General features: G+C 36.6%; 1 protein-coding gene and 1 long non-coding RNA gene across 2 annotated transcripts in view; one reads left to right on the top strand and one right to left on the bottom strand.

Annotated features, from left to right (window-relative positions):
- DYNC1I1 (dynein cytoplasmic 1 intermediate chain 1) overlaps nucleotides 1–16,048 on the top strand; it is a 438,502-nt gene that overhangs the window by 34,256 nt on the left and 388,198 nt on the right. The gene's annotated exons all lie outside the window — the stretch shown is intronic.
- LOC144288879 (uncharacterized) overlaps nucleotides 1–16,048 on the bottom strand; it is a 40,124-nt gene that overhangs the window by 2,540 nt on the left and 21,536 nt on the right. Inside the window, exons 2-3 of the long non-coding RNA XR_013356902.1 lie at nucleotides 13,368–13,570; nucleotides 12,828–12,938 (exon numbers count right to left, since the gene is read on the bottom strand). This is a non-coding gene — a long non-coding RNA (uncharacterized LOC144288879). The remainder of the gene's footprint in view (nucleotides 1–12,827; nucleotides 12,939–13,367; nucleotides 13,571–16,048) is intronic.

Below are 16,048 nucleotides of genomic sequence, written 5' to 3'. Positions count from 1 at the left end.
CATCTTTCTCTTCAGCCATCAATGCCTCAGGTTGCTGGAGTCTGCAAGTTCCTATCTTCCCATTCCCTACATTTCCTGGGGTCCCTAATACTTTTTTCCCTTCCAGCTGCCAGGAGGAAAGTCAAGAATCCCTGTCATTTTATCATATGGCATACAATCTAGCTCCTGCCTTTTCTCAGTATCTTTCTTCCAGACTAGCCCAGGCCGTTCTCTAACAATAAAACTCAGAAACAAATCTCCCCCCCCCCCAAAAAAAAAAGTGATGAATCCTGCTACTTGTTCAGAATGCAGTTCCAGTATGTTCACTTAAAAAAAAATTAAGCCAATTTTATTTTCCTCATATATAAAGAGAAGCCCAGTTTTCCAAAATAGGCCTAGACTTAGTTTAAGTTTGAAGCCTAAGGAGTATTCCAGAGAGACGTCAGAATTTTGGATGGCCACAGAGGCTGAAGCTGGTAGAAAAAGATTTTTTAATGGAAGGATATTTAAGCTTATCCTCAAGCCAGCACAGAAGACGGACATCAGGACACATTCTCTGCCACCTGCCCCCTTCTGCCAGAGTGCTGGAGAGAACCAGGTACCAGAAATTATAATTATGATGACTTTACTGACAAATCTTATCACTTAGAGATGTCATGTGCCATGAAATAAAGACATTTTAGAATAAATTGGATCTTTAACCAGGTGGAAGAAAAGGTAAATAGAAGAAACACAGAATAACGTGATTAATTAAAAGTCTTGAGTCATGGGGCCACCTGAGTGGTTCAGTGGTTGAGCATCTGCCTTTGGCTCAGGGTGTGATCCCGGGGTCCTGGGATCAAGTCCCACTTTGGACTCCCCGCAGGGAGCCTACTTCTCCCTCATCCTATGTCTCTGCCTCTCTATGTCTTTCATGAATAAATAGATAAAATCTTAAAAAAAAAAAAAAAGAAGTCTTGAGTCATGAACTAAGACCTTTTACACTAGGATTAGAAAGTCCAGTTATTTCCCCCAAGAGTTTGCTCCCCACTCTAACTTGAGATGAAATAACCCCCCCTGGTGTGGGAGGTAGAATTTGAGATGATTTATTTCTTTTCAAATTGGAGGGTATTTGGAAAAAGCAGACCTTTGTTATTAATGCTTAAAAGCACCCAAGTGTTTTATTTGTCATTGCTGATGATGAATAAAAGAGATTCTGAGTGACAGAGAAAGCTACCTGTCCTACCAACTCACAGCACTTTGTGGGGGCCCTGAATCATGCTTATGCCAGGTGACCAACAGCATCCCACACCATAATGTGTGTGTTGAAATTAATTAAAGCTATGGAGGAAACCTATGTGTCTGCAAGCAAATACTCTATTAGAACGTTTCTAATGTACTTAGTGAGAGGTAAACTAGGAAGAAAATGGTCTTGAAAGAGTTATTCTGAATTTGGATTAGTTTCCCATTCAAGAAATACAACTGTGTTCCCTTCAAAGTGATTTTCCAAGTCAAAAATACTTACAGAATTCTTCATAATACTTTGAAATGACACACTCTTTTACACATTGTTCTTTCAGGAAATTGATTTTTATTCTTCAGACACCAAACTTGCATTCAGCAGAGCCAGGAACTCAGGGGCAGACATCTTTGTGAATAGCATTTTGCTTTGTCATTCCTAAGAACCAACACAGAATTGGCTCAAGGGAAGGAGTGTGAGTTGGGGACTGGGCATGCTCTGGGCATCATCCTCACTGTGAGCCCTATTGCCAGCTCTGCCATTCTAAAAATGAAATGTGCTTGGCTTCTTGTAGATAGAGTTCTTACATAGTGTTATCAAGTAAATTCTGTATCTTTGATTGTATCTTTGATTGTTCCCATCCATCCACATGTTATTTCCTGAGCCCCACCCCCAACAACCTATCAGATGCCATCTGTAGAAACTTTTGCTGGCACAGATACCACCCCAGGTTTCAAACTTGCTTTCCATCCTAATGCCTAGGACTCAGCCTGGCCCTGTTCTGGATGGTGCAGCCGGCCAGAATCTAGCTTTTGCCCAGCATGCTGCCTCACAGGACTTTTTCCTCTGCTCTGTGTACTGTAGCCCCAGGTTAAGCAATGCTCTATGCTCTTGCCAGCATGAGTTACCTAGACATTGTACTCCAGGTCAGCCCAGAAGTCCTGAACATTCTTTACTCGGAGGAGAATGATTACTTCCACCTTGTTAGAACATTTAAGGAGCCATAGTCACCATCTTATCTACCTCACAGCTACATCTGGAGTCCTTATCTTGATTACTAAACTGCTACCGAAGTTTCTCTGGGACTGACTGGCAGTGCTGCTTCTTCGTACCCTCCTTCCTAGTGAATAGAGATCTGTCCTTGGGTACAACTGCCACATCTGAGTGGCTGATGCCCATGACCAGGCCAATCCAAGGTCGGTTTCCTTCCTGCTTGGCACTTTCTCCATACTTCACCATAGCCAGTTCTGTGTAGCTTGGCTGTTGCTCCTCTCTGCCCACTTGCTTCAGCTCATGCCAATGGACTATCACTACAACTATGCCTTCTGGGGCACTGGGTGGCTCAGTGGTTGAGCATCTCCCTTTGGCTCCGGTAGTGATCCCCGGGCCCTGGATTGAGTCCTGCATCAGGTTCCCCACAGGGAGCCTGCTTCTCCCTCTGCCTATGTCTCTGTCTCTCTCTGTCTCTCATGGATGGATAAATAAAATCTTAAAAACGAAAACAAAACTCTGTCCTCTCCTGTCCCCCGGGTCTTGTTGGCTCCTTGTCCTAGCCATCTCTTGCTTTTTAAATAATGTATCAACATCCAGTAACAATGATATTATGCAAACTTTATCAAACACTTCCTAAATGCCAGTATTTGGCTTATTATCATCTCTAAGCCTCTTGACATCTTAGGTGTGTCTCATTACCCCATTTTCTAGATGAGACGAACCAGTTTGCAGACCATATAACCAGAAGGTGGCTGAGCTGGAGCCAGGCTGGATCTGGCATCAAAACTAAGCTCCTCCTTTCCCCCCAAACTACCTTCCCCTGCCCCTCCTTTGAAAAGAGTTACAGTATTTTACCTTTAATCATGCCCAGTACTATTATTTTCATTTACAGGTGAATACATTGAGACTCAGGGACCTCATGAGTGAAGATGTGCCAGTATGAGTCAAATCTGACTGAAAACTTTCCTCTTCCCACTACAGGATACTATCTTCCACGATGGCACTTACTTTTTTAATCAGTTGCATACTTGCTTTGTGAACACTCAGAATTCAGCCTGCAACCAGTTTTAAGTACCTCTATAATAAAGTCTTTTGTAAAAATAAATAAATAAATAAAGTCTTTTGTTATTGCATCTGAAATGTGGCTTTGGACAACAACTTCTTCCCTTCTGCTTCTCTGTCTCCTTCTCAGCTTCCTCCTCCACTTGTCCTTGGAATGATTCATCTTTCCATCTTCTCTTCAGCAGGCATAGCTTGTCCCTGAGGATACTTACAGAACTTAAAATATCAGCCAGAATGCCAGCTTTAAATTACAGTGAGAAATGGAGCTATCAAGCTCTCCGGTGACTCATGTTTGTTGATCGGTACCCTCTCTCCCTGTGGGCAAATCTACGTGGGATGTTAAATTTATAATTGGGAGATGAATTGGAACAAGAGAAATTAGATGAGGTGACTGAGTGTGACAGGTTACAATGGTCCGATGCATTCATTTCTGCATTTGGGATTTTGCTGCCACAGGCTCTGGCTGGTTAAATCCTTGGACTGGGGACACAGACTCCCAGATGGTGCTACCGTAGAGTGTTGAAAAGTTGTTACTGTGCTCAATATACCTAAACAACTTAAAAATTTTTAAACTGAGATATGCAGTCAGTATGAAAATATTGATGGAATGTGTGTAAGGTGTAAAGAAATACAGTGAACATCCACTTACCCACACTGTCCAGGCAAGAAACAGAGTATTACTAAGAATGTCGAAGTTTTTTGTGGGTGCCCTTTCTTTTCTCACTTAACTATGATCCAGCATTTTGCATTTGTGATTTTACTCCTTTTCATAATAACATTACCTTTTCCCTGACTCCCTAAACAACATCCTGGCTTTGTATGAGTGTAGTAATCATGCCATATATATATTTTTTATCAAATTTTTCTTTAATTCATGTTGTTTCATGTAGCTGAAATTTATTAAATGTCACTAGCACATAGTAATCCATTGTAGTAGCACACTCCTTATTTATCTCTCCTGTTGCTGATAGGCATTTGGATTGCTCAGAATTCGTTGAAATGATAAACAGTGCTTCTATGTACAATTTGGGATATTTGTCTTGGTGCATATGTGCATGGATTTCCAAGAGTGGAATTCTTGGGTCATGGGGTATACACATTTTTAGTATTATTAGAAAATGATAAATTGTGTCTGATTGTAGGAACTGTAGATTCTACTATCAGCAGTATAAAACCCATGCTTTTCCTACATTCTCCCCAGCATGCAATGTTGCCAGACTTTAATTTCCATTCTGGGTATGATATCTTATCTCATTGTAATTTGAATTTGCACTTCATCTTTTCTAATAAAGTTGAGCATCTTTTCCTGTGTTTATTTCCATTTATTATTATTCATCTGTAGAGTTCTTGTTCAAAATTGTGCCCCTGGTTATGGAGTTCTTTGTTTTTCATTGATTTTTAGGAGGTTTTGTGTTTGTTTTTTTATTTTTCAACATATTTAAGGATGTTAATCTTTTGTCAGCTTTGTGTCAAAAGATCTCTTTTCCCAGTTTATGCATTTTTCCTTTAATTGCTCTTATATCTTTTGAATGAAATGATAGAATTTAACTTTTCCTTTACAGTTTGTGTGTTTTAAGAAATCTTTCCCTATATGGGTGCCATAAAGATATTCTCCTTTTTTGTTAGTTTTGCCTTTCCCATCTAAGACTTTAGTTTAATGAGACTGGTTTTTAAATATAGTGTGTGATAGGGTTATAATTTTTTTTATCATTTGTGTATACCTAAGTATACCAAGATAATTTACTGAAAAGTACATTCTTTCTCTAATGATCAGTCAGTATCATATAAGTAGATCTGTTTGGGACTTTCCTGTTTCATTTGATGATCTTGTGACAATACACTCTGTTGTAATTATTAGGGCTTTATAACAATTCTAAGTATGTGATTAAGTATCCTTTTTTCTTCTTCATCTTGGCCTTTTGCACTTCCATATAAATTTTTAAATCAGTTTGTCAAGTACCACGAAGTCGTTTTTGGGATTTTGATGGGAAGATCATTGAAGTTACTGATCTGTTTGGGAAGAATTGGTGTTTGTATGACATCAACTCTTCTTATTCATGTATATGATTTTCATATCTATATTTAGCTAGGTTTTCTTTATCTTTCAATAAAGCTTTATAATTTTCATTATAAAGTTCTTTGCACAGTTTTGTTATATTTATTCCTAGACATTTTATAATTTTGATGTTACTGTATATATCTCTTTAAAAAGTTTATATTTATTGAAATTTTTTCTTATATATTGAGTTTTATATCTTGCAACTGAATTAAATTATTTTATTAACTTTAATAATTTATTTGTAGCTTTTTTTTAGGTTTTTAATTCACAGAGTATACCCACAAATATTGACAGCTTTCTTTCTTTCTTTTCAGTTCTCATACCTTTTATTACTTTTTCTTGCCTGATTACTGGCTATACCCTCCAGTACAGTGTTATACATATGGTGCTAACAGATGCCCTTGTCTTGTTCTTCAGCCCAAAATGAATGCTTTAAATATTTTACCATTAAATATGTTGCTACCTGTAAATTTTTTGTAGTTGCCTTGCTAGTTTAAGGAAGTTGTCTTTTATTTCTAACTTATTTTAATTTAGGAAAAGATGTGGAATTTCATCAATTGCATTTTCTATTTCTGTTGAGATGATTATGTGATTTCTCCTTTTGCCAGTAAAATATATAAATATATGGTTATATATATATATTTCTTATGTAAAATCAAACTTGCACCACGGGGATCATCCAAATGATGCATTATCTTAAAATATACACACACAAACACATACCCATACTTCTGGATTGTGTTTGCTAATAGTCTAATTTTTGTATCTATGTTCACGAGCGAGATTGATCTGCAATTTTATTTTCATGCTCCACTGGGTTTTGTATCAGAGTTTTAGTAGCTTCATAAAGTGAGCTAGAGACATTCCCACTTTTCTATACACTGAGATAGTTTGTATGAGGTTGAAATTATTTTTCCTTGAATGAAGACTTACTTGTTTTTTGAATATGTGTTGGAAATTGCTGACAACACTGACTGGGCCTGGTTTTTCCATAGGAAGGTTTTTACTTTTGATTCAATTTCTTTTATAATATGACTGTTTACATTTCCCATTTCTTCCTAAGTAAATTTTGGTAAGTCATTTTTTTTTTCTAGGGGTTTATACATGACATCTGAGTTTCCAAGTGCATCACATCAAGTTGTTCATAGTGTCTACTTACTATCTTTTTAATCATGGAAGCATTGTTGAGTTTTTATTCCTAACATTGTTTATTAGTGTCTCTTTACTTTTTCAAAAATGCATCTTCAGAGATATTTGTCCATTTTTTGTGTTCTGTTAAAGAACTTTGATATTTTTTTACCTCGGCATTTTTCCAGGTAAGTTTTCTATCCTCTGATAAAATAATTTCCTCTGTCAAGCAATGGCATTCAGGATTGGATATTATACTGGACTTTGAAAAACCACTTTTTCTCTCACAGGTACTTTAAATGCTTCTTGAGTATAAATACTACTTGAGTATAAATATGGATAGAACTCTACTTGGAAAAATAATTATGAAACCAGTTTAACTGAGGAATTAGGATAATAAATGTTCCCTGTACAGTCTTAAGTAGGAGACAGACGGGGTGCTTATACAAACCTCTCACCACTTGACCTCCATGAGCTTTCGCAGACATGTCTGAACTGGTTGGTTTTCAAATCCTCTCAGCAATCTACCAGAACACAGCAACCATCAGAAAAGGACAAACAGAACTCTGGCTGCTTCAAGCAGGGGGTGAAGATGAAGAGTGGGATTAGGTATGAAGGTCATAGAATCTCCGTTTCCAATGTTATTTTGCATTGCACTCTCTCATCTTTCCCCTGTTAGCTAAACAGAGTCATATACTGGTATCTAGATAGGACCTACACTTGCTTGCTTTGCTTCAGTTTTTCCCTCAGCTTGGAATTCTTTTCTCATATCTCTCTTTTGCCTAAAACATCTATCCTGAAAACATACAATGGACACTTAGGGTCTCTACCTAACCTATATCCCACCTTCTTTGAGTTCCTTTTACTCTCTGCTCATAGTTGTGGTTTTCTACTGGTTTGTTTGTTATACACAACCCCTCTACCCTTATCCTTGCTAATATGACCAGATTTGATATCTGAGGTAGGATGAATAAGCAAAAACTTCACTATATTTTAAGAAGGTACCTCAAATTTTTTTCTTGGAGAGATAGACAGACAGACAAATCAAGAAACAGACTTTTAACTGTAGAGAACAAACTGATGGTTACCAGAGGGGAGGTGGGTGGGAGGATGGGTGAAATAGGTGATGGAGACTAAGGAGGGCACTTATGATGAGCACAGAGTGATGTATGGACATGCTGAATGACTATATTATACACCTGAAACTAATATAGCATTGTATGTTAACCAACTGGAATTTATAATATTTTTTTTTGGGGGGGTGGCTGGTCACTTTTTCCAGGGAGAAATCTAACTTCCAACTTGGGGGTAAATATGTGATTGCCAGTATTTTGGGAGTCCAGCAAGCTTTCCCTGAAAACATCTGTTTTCAGTTTCAGAGCCTTATTCTTCACCTTCACTTATACCTGGAGTTCCATAACTTTCTGGCCCTTCTCACCAAACTATAAGTGCCCGCTCTTCTACCAAGGCTGGGGGAAACTGAATTCAGGCTTTGGAAGTTCATCTGAGCGTCAGATTATTTCTTATATAATCTTTTGACAGTTCTTCTGTTTTCAGTCCACCAAACCCAGGTCCATTTTTATTTGGGTTGCTTTTTGTTTTGTTTTGTTTTTTAAATACGTTTCATGCCCAGCAGGGAACCCAACACAGCACTTGAACTTACAACCCTGAGATCAAAACCTGAGCTGAGGGGCACCTGGGTTGCTTAGTGGTTGGGTGTCTGCCTTTGGCTCAGGTCATGATCCCAGCATCCTGGGATCCAGTCCCATATCCGCTCCCCACAGACAGCCTGCTTCTCCCTCTGCCTATGTCTCTGCCTCTTTCTCTATGTCTCTCATGAATAAATAAAATCTTTTAAAAAAAAACAAACAAAAAAAAAACCTGAGCTGAGATTGAGTCAGAGACTTAACCAGCTGAGCCTCTCAGGCACCCCTGGGTTGCTTTTATATATTGTTGAGTTTTAAAGGTTCTTCACACATTTTAAATATGACTCCATCAAATATGTATGATTTGCAAACATTTGCTCCCATTCTGTGAGTTGTCTTCTCCCTTTCTTGATGAGGTCCTTTGAGGTACAGAGGTTTGTATGCATGTATGTATGTATGTATTTTAACTAGGCTTCACCCAGAGTGGAGCCCAACATGGGGTTTGAACCCACAATGTGAGATCAAGGCCTGATCTGAAATCAAGAATTGGATGTTTAACGGACTGAGCCACCCAGGTGCCTCCAGAAGTTTTTAATTTGATGAAGTCCTACTAGCTATTTTTCTTTGTTGTTTGTGCTTTTGATGTTATATTGAAGGATCCACTGCTGAACCCAAGGTCAGGAAGATTCACACCAAACAGGATTTCTTCTAAGAGTTTTGTAGTTTCAACTTGTATGCTTGTTTTTGATTCAGATGGAGTGAATTTTTTTTAATGATATGAGGTAAGAGTTGAACTTCATTCTTTTGCATGTGGCTATTCAGGCATTTCTGCACCATCTGTTAAAAAGACAATTCTTTCCCCATTGAATGGTCGTGGCATCCTTGTTTAGAATCAATTGGCCATAGATAAATAGGTTTATTCTGAGACTCTTGATTTTATTCCATTGATCTTTATGTCTACACTTATACCAGTGCACACGGTCTTGATTATTGATGTTTTGGCATAAGTTTTGAAATCTGGATTTATAAGTCCTCCAACTTTGTTTTTCAAGGTTATTTTATTTTATTTATTTCATTCTGGGTCCCTTGAATTTCATATGAATTTTAATGTGAGCTTTTCAATTTCTGCAAAGAAGCCAGGTAGAATTCTAACAGATTGCCTTGAACCTGTTGATCAATATAAGGGGTTCCACAGCAATTTCTTCCATATCTTCCACTCTTGTCTAGAGTGATATATCTATCTCCTTTCATAAGATATTTTGGAATGAGGGTAGAAAAAAAATCAAGTTCTGTGACTTTAAAATTTAGAACCTTTAAACGGTAGAGAAAATTGTAAGAATAGGAAAGTGCATGTTTTTTAAAATACCATATTTTCAATTAAAGGGTTGTTATTACCTGCTATTTTCTAGAATCTTCTATTTTTCTTATGGACCAGAATACGGAGCACCAAATTTGAAAAAGGGAAATTATCATATTAAATATATACAAATCTTGTCCTTTCCGGGGTGGGGTGGGTGGGTGGAATAAAAGCCCCACACAGGAAAGAAGGACATATATAGTTTATAATTCAGTTTGTATTCTGAATGAAGATTAAATAAATTTTTAAAACCCTCTTTCCACTGGAGTGAGATGCTAGAAATTCCATAAAGTTTGGCAAAGGGAATAAGAGGTATTGAGAGGTAGTAAATGTTGTTCTTTGCACTTCAACATTGTTACTAGCAATAACAATAATACCATTATTTACGTAATTTTTCATAGCTTATGAACTAAATTCACATACATTATATCTCTACATTGTATCTCCTTCTATTTTAAATTAATTTTATTTCACTACCGGGACACCTGGGTGGCTCTGCGGTTGAGCATCTGCCTTGGGCTCAGGAGGTGATCCCAGGGTCTGAGATTGAGTCCAGCATCGGGCTCCCTGAGGGGACCTTGCTTCTCCCTCTTCCTGTATCTCTCTCTGACTCTCTCTCTCTCTGCATCTCTCATGAATAAATAAAATCTTTAAAATTTTTTTTATTTCACTACCACAACAAATAGACCTTTTTGTACCTACATTACTAAATTTCTATAAATGTGTGTTTGGTGGCTGTTGTCTTCTGTTTGACCTATGGTATCCCAGCACATAGAGCAAAAGTTATTAACCTATTTTGTGCCATGGACATTTTAGCAGTGTGAGATAGAGATATGAGATATTTTCCTAGCCAGAAAAATATATTTAAATTCATAGGATTATAAAGAACACCAGTTATATTAAAATATAGCTATTTAAAACCATATTTTATATAGCAATATATGACTGAAAGACTAAAAAATTATCTTCAAGTATGAAAATCACCTTTAAGTTATCTTTAATGCAACTTCTACACTAAATAAATATTGTTTATTATCTAGTACAATAGCTAGTGTTGCCTGAGGATTTTTTAATCCAAATTCAAGTTTAATGTCAGGGTAGCCTCGACTGAGGAAAAGAAAAATGGAATGAAAGGGAGAGGCTAGTAGACAAAAAATAAAAATTAGTTCAAATCTTTTCTGGTGGTTTTCATGCATCAAAAACTTAATTCAAACTTGGAATATACTTATCAAAAAGCAAACAAATTAACAGAAGAAATGTAATTTTGTTATATTAAGACCCTCTGAAAATGTGTTATAGAGAACATTACAAAGGACATCTCTGCATGTCAGGATTCAAATCTGCATGTGACATGAAGAGACAAATAAAATTCTGTTTTGTTTTTGTCTCTCTTCCCTTCTACCTGAATGAATAGGTAAATTAATCAACGTGTATTTTTTTAGAATACCACTTAACAGAAGCATTGGATGGGCTTACCTGGCTGAACATGTCAACTCCAATTTATTCTTTGACTTTGTGATTTTATTCTTTTGGACACTGTTCTTTAAAAAAAATTAATAAAAATAAATTTACCTTTTTCCAGATTTTTCAGTATCTCTGAGAAGTATCAAGTCTCAACGCCTATTATTAATGCTCATATAACTCCTAGTAGGTTAATCACTAGGTAGATGACAGCTAGGTTCTTAGCACCATGAAGTAGCAAAGAAGTGTCTGGTAGGAAAGATGCAGGATATATAACCAGATGACTTGGACCAAATTCTTGGCTGCACCACTTTCTCTGAGCATTGGTTTCCTAATCTTTGAAAGGGTATTGATTATAATATCTGCCCTGCATACATTATAAAAAATGTTGTGTAAAATCACATCATGCTTCCTACATGCTACCATGTTCTTTAGCTCTTTTGTGTGGGTCAGAGTCAGGAAGGTAACTAAAAGGTGAAGTGAAAAAGAATATTAATTTTTGATGATTTTGTGCAAACTCAACCTGCCGGCCCCATTTTGAGGCTCAGAAGTGCTAGAGAAATTTAAGATGCAGATTCTATTCGAAGTTTCTCCCTGGAATGTGCCACCTTTAATTTATGTATCCATCTAACCAGCCATCAGCGAACAATTACAGCGAACAATTAATGAAACAATTGTTTCATGCCGATGCCAAAAGAGCAGAGACTGGTCAGAAACCTCTCATACCCTCCCCACTCAAGTATAGTTTCAGAGTTGTGGAGTTATGCGTGATATTATCTTTTTTCATTAGGTTTTCTTCGATTTGACCCTTTCCAACCATTTCCCCAAACGTTCAGGCCCCTAATTGAAGAGACCCTTCTCTGTAGAAAAATGCAAGATTTTGTCAAGCCATGGGAGAGAGAATTTTTGTGAAAGAAGCTAGAAAATTATCTGACCAACTCTTAACACGTGCACACACGTATTTGTTATTTATTGAGTGGGAGTGACGCAGAAAGTAGCATGAGTATGTGACATGTGGACAGAGGTATGGCAATGCGGTGGTATGAGTCCAGATCACTGTTGAAATCATTAAAAACAAGGAACAGATATTTTTCATTTCAATGCACCTGAAGGTGCCTACACAAAGACTATAGTTAAAATGATCAAAATCAAATTAATTTTAATTATGGAAAAAAAATCTGGTGGATGCCACAAACTCATCTTAGATGGCCATTCCCAAACTAAATGTGGGAACATACTACATTACAAGTTTATGCATTTTGAAGAACACAGTTTTTTTAAACACAATTTTTTTTAAAGCGATAAGAGTTTTATTAAGTGAGGTTAGAGAAAAAGCTCTCAGGAGTGAGAGAGTCCTAAGAGGGTTGCCAAAGAACACAATTTTCATGTTTTCTTCCTGTCTCTCTTTTCACTTAACATTATATTCACCTAGTCACAAACTCCATTTGAGAAGGTAAGACACAAAACTATAATTTAAAGCATATCAGTGGGGTGGTTTTTGTCTGCCTTTTAATTTTACTAATCAGAAATGTTAGAAAGACAACTACAGTCAGAATCAGAAAATTTCTGTGGAGTGGGGTATCATTTAACCTCTCTACATATCTGTAAAAAATGGCAATAAGCATAACTTGCCTACCTACTCCATGAGGTTGTACCTCATGGTTGTGAAGTTCAAATAAAATTATCACATGAAGTCTCACTTCTTTAACCAAGAAAGTACTGTACAAGTATAAGATATTATTATTTTATTGTTAGTTTGGTATGCTCTGTGCTTTTCAGTCTGCTGTTTAGTTAGATGTATTTCTTTCTCATTATGCCACTTTTAGAAGCTGCTCCATGGAATGGAAATAGATCTTCTTTTATTGATCGTTATATCTAACAGTCTAATGGAAATGTAGTAGCACGTATGCAAGAGACACTCACCATCACGCTGAGGACAGAGTAGTGTAACCTTGTTATAAAGAGTGTCACCGTTTGCAGGTTATGTGAGGATTCAACACTGTCTTCTGTCTGCAGGATGATTTACAGCGCGTTCTGTAATGGAAGATTATAATGCTGCAATCAGAGAACAGAGTTCCCACTTGCATTACAGAATAGGCCATACATAATTCTGTTCACAGGATGCACCGTCTTCCCTTAACGGTCGGAATAATATAGTAGCAGAACAGCAAAAGAAAGTAATTTGGGAAATAAAACCGACCTGTTATTAAGTGATGCATAACACTGATAGTTCTCAAACTATTCTTTGTTCTCATTACATTTTTATCTTTCTCAGAGAGAAATTAACAACAGTAATACCTTATGTAAGAATGCTATATTGCACCTTATAAAGAGCTTTTATGAAATATACCTGAATCCCTACCGCATATTAATAAAGTGAAAGGGACAGAGGTTCATTTTCATTTTATACAGAGGAAGATTAGGTTAAAAAATCGGTTGAAGAGCTTGCTGAAGATTACACACCTCATTAGTAGTAATTGTCAATCAAACCCGTTCTGATTGAGTGTTTCTGTTTTTCTTTCTCCACATCAGATATCTTCTAAAAGTGTATACAACACTGCAAACACCCCAGGTGGGCATTAACTATACATCGGAGAGTTCTTCTGGTTTGTAGTAGAGGAGATGCTGGAGTTTGTCCTCCAGTGGCACAACAAGCACACACAATCCTGAGTGAATTAAAAGGAAAGTAACCACAACATCACACAACAAGAAAAAGATCACCATAGTTATTGTTAAAAATTATTTTTTTTTTAAAAAGATCAAGATTCCTAATTTTCTAGTTGGATATATATCAGTTCATTGAGTCAATATCAAAGTTGTTGACATCTTTTTCAGTGATTGTCAAATTATTCCTGTTCTGCAGGTGGTATGAAATGTACTCCCTTTATTTTAAGAGGAGGAGTCGTGGGACATTTGCACTGAGCTCATGGCACATTCTTTGTTTCCCTGGTGATAAAAAGCCTCAGCCATAAGGACAGCTCTGTCAAGCGAGGTAGCCATCTCACCCAGGGAGGAGGATTTTGGCCTTCCAGTTCAATCTTTATTGCAGATACTACTAAAACAATCTTAGAAGAGTCCCATTCATATTTATATTTGAACTCTGTCCTTTGTTACATAACAAATGCAGAGGCATTGCTTTTATGTGTGGCATCAGAGAAATCCTTGCTAATGGCCCTTTTCCTAGCTTATGTAATATAAAGCAGTTCTCAGTAACAGTAGGGACATGGCAGAGAGGATTCCTTTAAAAATTGTAAGAAGTTTGTACAGAAAGGGTATGGTATGCATCAAGATGTGTTGTCCTTACTTTCACATTATGTTGCATTCACACTGCCTGAGTGTGATGGAGATTTGGCAATTATCTAGGTAATGTGGTCAATGTTAATGGACAATCTGGTTAATTTGGCTTTTAAAAGGAGTTTTTTTTTTTAAGATTTTATTTATTCATTCATGAGACACACAGAGAGAGAAGCTGAGACACAGGCAGAGGGAGAAGCAAGCTCCATGCAGGGAACCCGACATGGGACTTGATCCCAGGACTCCAGGATCACGCCCTGGGCTGAAGGCAGGCCTTAAACCGCTGAGCCACCCAGGGATCCCTAAAAGGAGATTTTTAGCAACAAGAAGTGAAATACCAAGAGAGCTCTTAAAGAATTTCCTTTAAGTTAAATTGCAATTCCTGACTTTATTTTTCAATTACCATATGATGTTTCAATAGTCTTTTTGCCATAATAACACTTTGTTCTTAAAGAGTCCCTGGCTTCAATTAGTTCAAAGTACATTTGGGTATATGTAGGTTACCAGTTTCTGTCCAGCTTTATGAAGTGAATTTGATCTGCAAACATTGGTTATTCTGTTTCACTGTCCTTATTCTTTTTTGAATTCTAGCCATAATGATTCTGATTTCCTTGAGCAATTTCATATGTATATATGAAAATTATGTGTGTGTGTATATATATATACATATATATCACATAATTCTTCATACATTTAGAAGAATAAATTTTTATGTTCCTTACTCCAAAATTAGTAAACTAGACTTATCTTCTTCCATTGTTAGACCATATTGCATTTATTTTTGTAAAAATAAATTTTATTTAAGCGACTATTAGGCATGTGTTGATTTTATACAAAGTGTTGAACTCAGTTTTAGGTTGATTCTATGAAATTGCCAACAAACAACCACTTTTGACCTATAAAAACTTCAGTCTCATGCTATTTGGTCTGATAAATAAGAGATGCTGCGAGTATTAGTGACAAAAGAAAGATAACGTAAAGAGGAAAGTTGTTTTAGAAGCAGTGACATTTAGAATTTGACCCAACATGATTAGACTACGGGAGAAAGAGTAAAAAGACTATTCCAGAACACAATATACAAGAATATAGAAGTAGAAAAATATAAAGTGTGTTCCAGAGATTCACAAATTGTTGAGTTGCCCTGATATGCATGTGGAGTGGGCGATGAACGTGAAAAGAAAGCCTGGAGGAAGATCAGGAAGGGTTTACATGACAACGGATGTATTGCCTTTTGCCCTTCAAAGCTATATTTACCAGCTGGTCCTTGTGAAGATTTGCAGTCTGCATTCACATCATCCAAGTACTTCAAAAAATATCAAATTGTGAATTTAGCTTAGTATTAGTTTAAATTGGTTTTAGACCAAGGCCTCAAAGATTCTCCACAAATAATATTTCAAGGAAAAAAAATAAAATAATATTTCAAGGACAATATGCAGCCCACAATCTAAAATCACAAAGCATATACGCGAACAAGGTACTAAGAATGAGAAAAAGTAAAAGCAGAAACAGAGCCATAAGACAAGGACGAGAATTACAAAGAAATATTATATAACAATTTTGTAAGTTTAAGTAAATAAAGGAAAAACCTACAAATACCCTCAGGGAATAGGAAACTATAAAAATTAGTATAGCAGATTTTTAAAAGAGCCACATATAACTTTCAGAAATTATAATAGTAGCATTAAAACTAAATGGACCAACTCTTAAAACTCAACAATGGGAAAGGAACAGCAGAATTAAAAAGCGGGCAAAAGATCTTCACAGAAACCTCACCAAAGAAGACATGCAGACAATAAATTAATGTATGAAAAGATGCTCAACATCCTCTATTATTAGGGAATTGAAAACGA

This window comes from Canis aureus, chromosome 18 (assembly GCF_053574225.1).
Source record: "Canis aureus isolate CA01 chromosome 18, VMU_Caureus_v.1.0, whole genome shotgun sequence".
Lineage (NCBI taxonomy): Eukaryota > Metazoa > Chordata > Mammalia > Carnivora > Canidae > Canis > Canis aureus.
The sequence above is the reverse complement of the archived record's forward strand: the minus strand, read 5'-3'. Positions and strand labels throughout refer to the sequence as shown.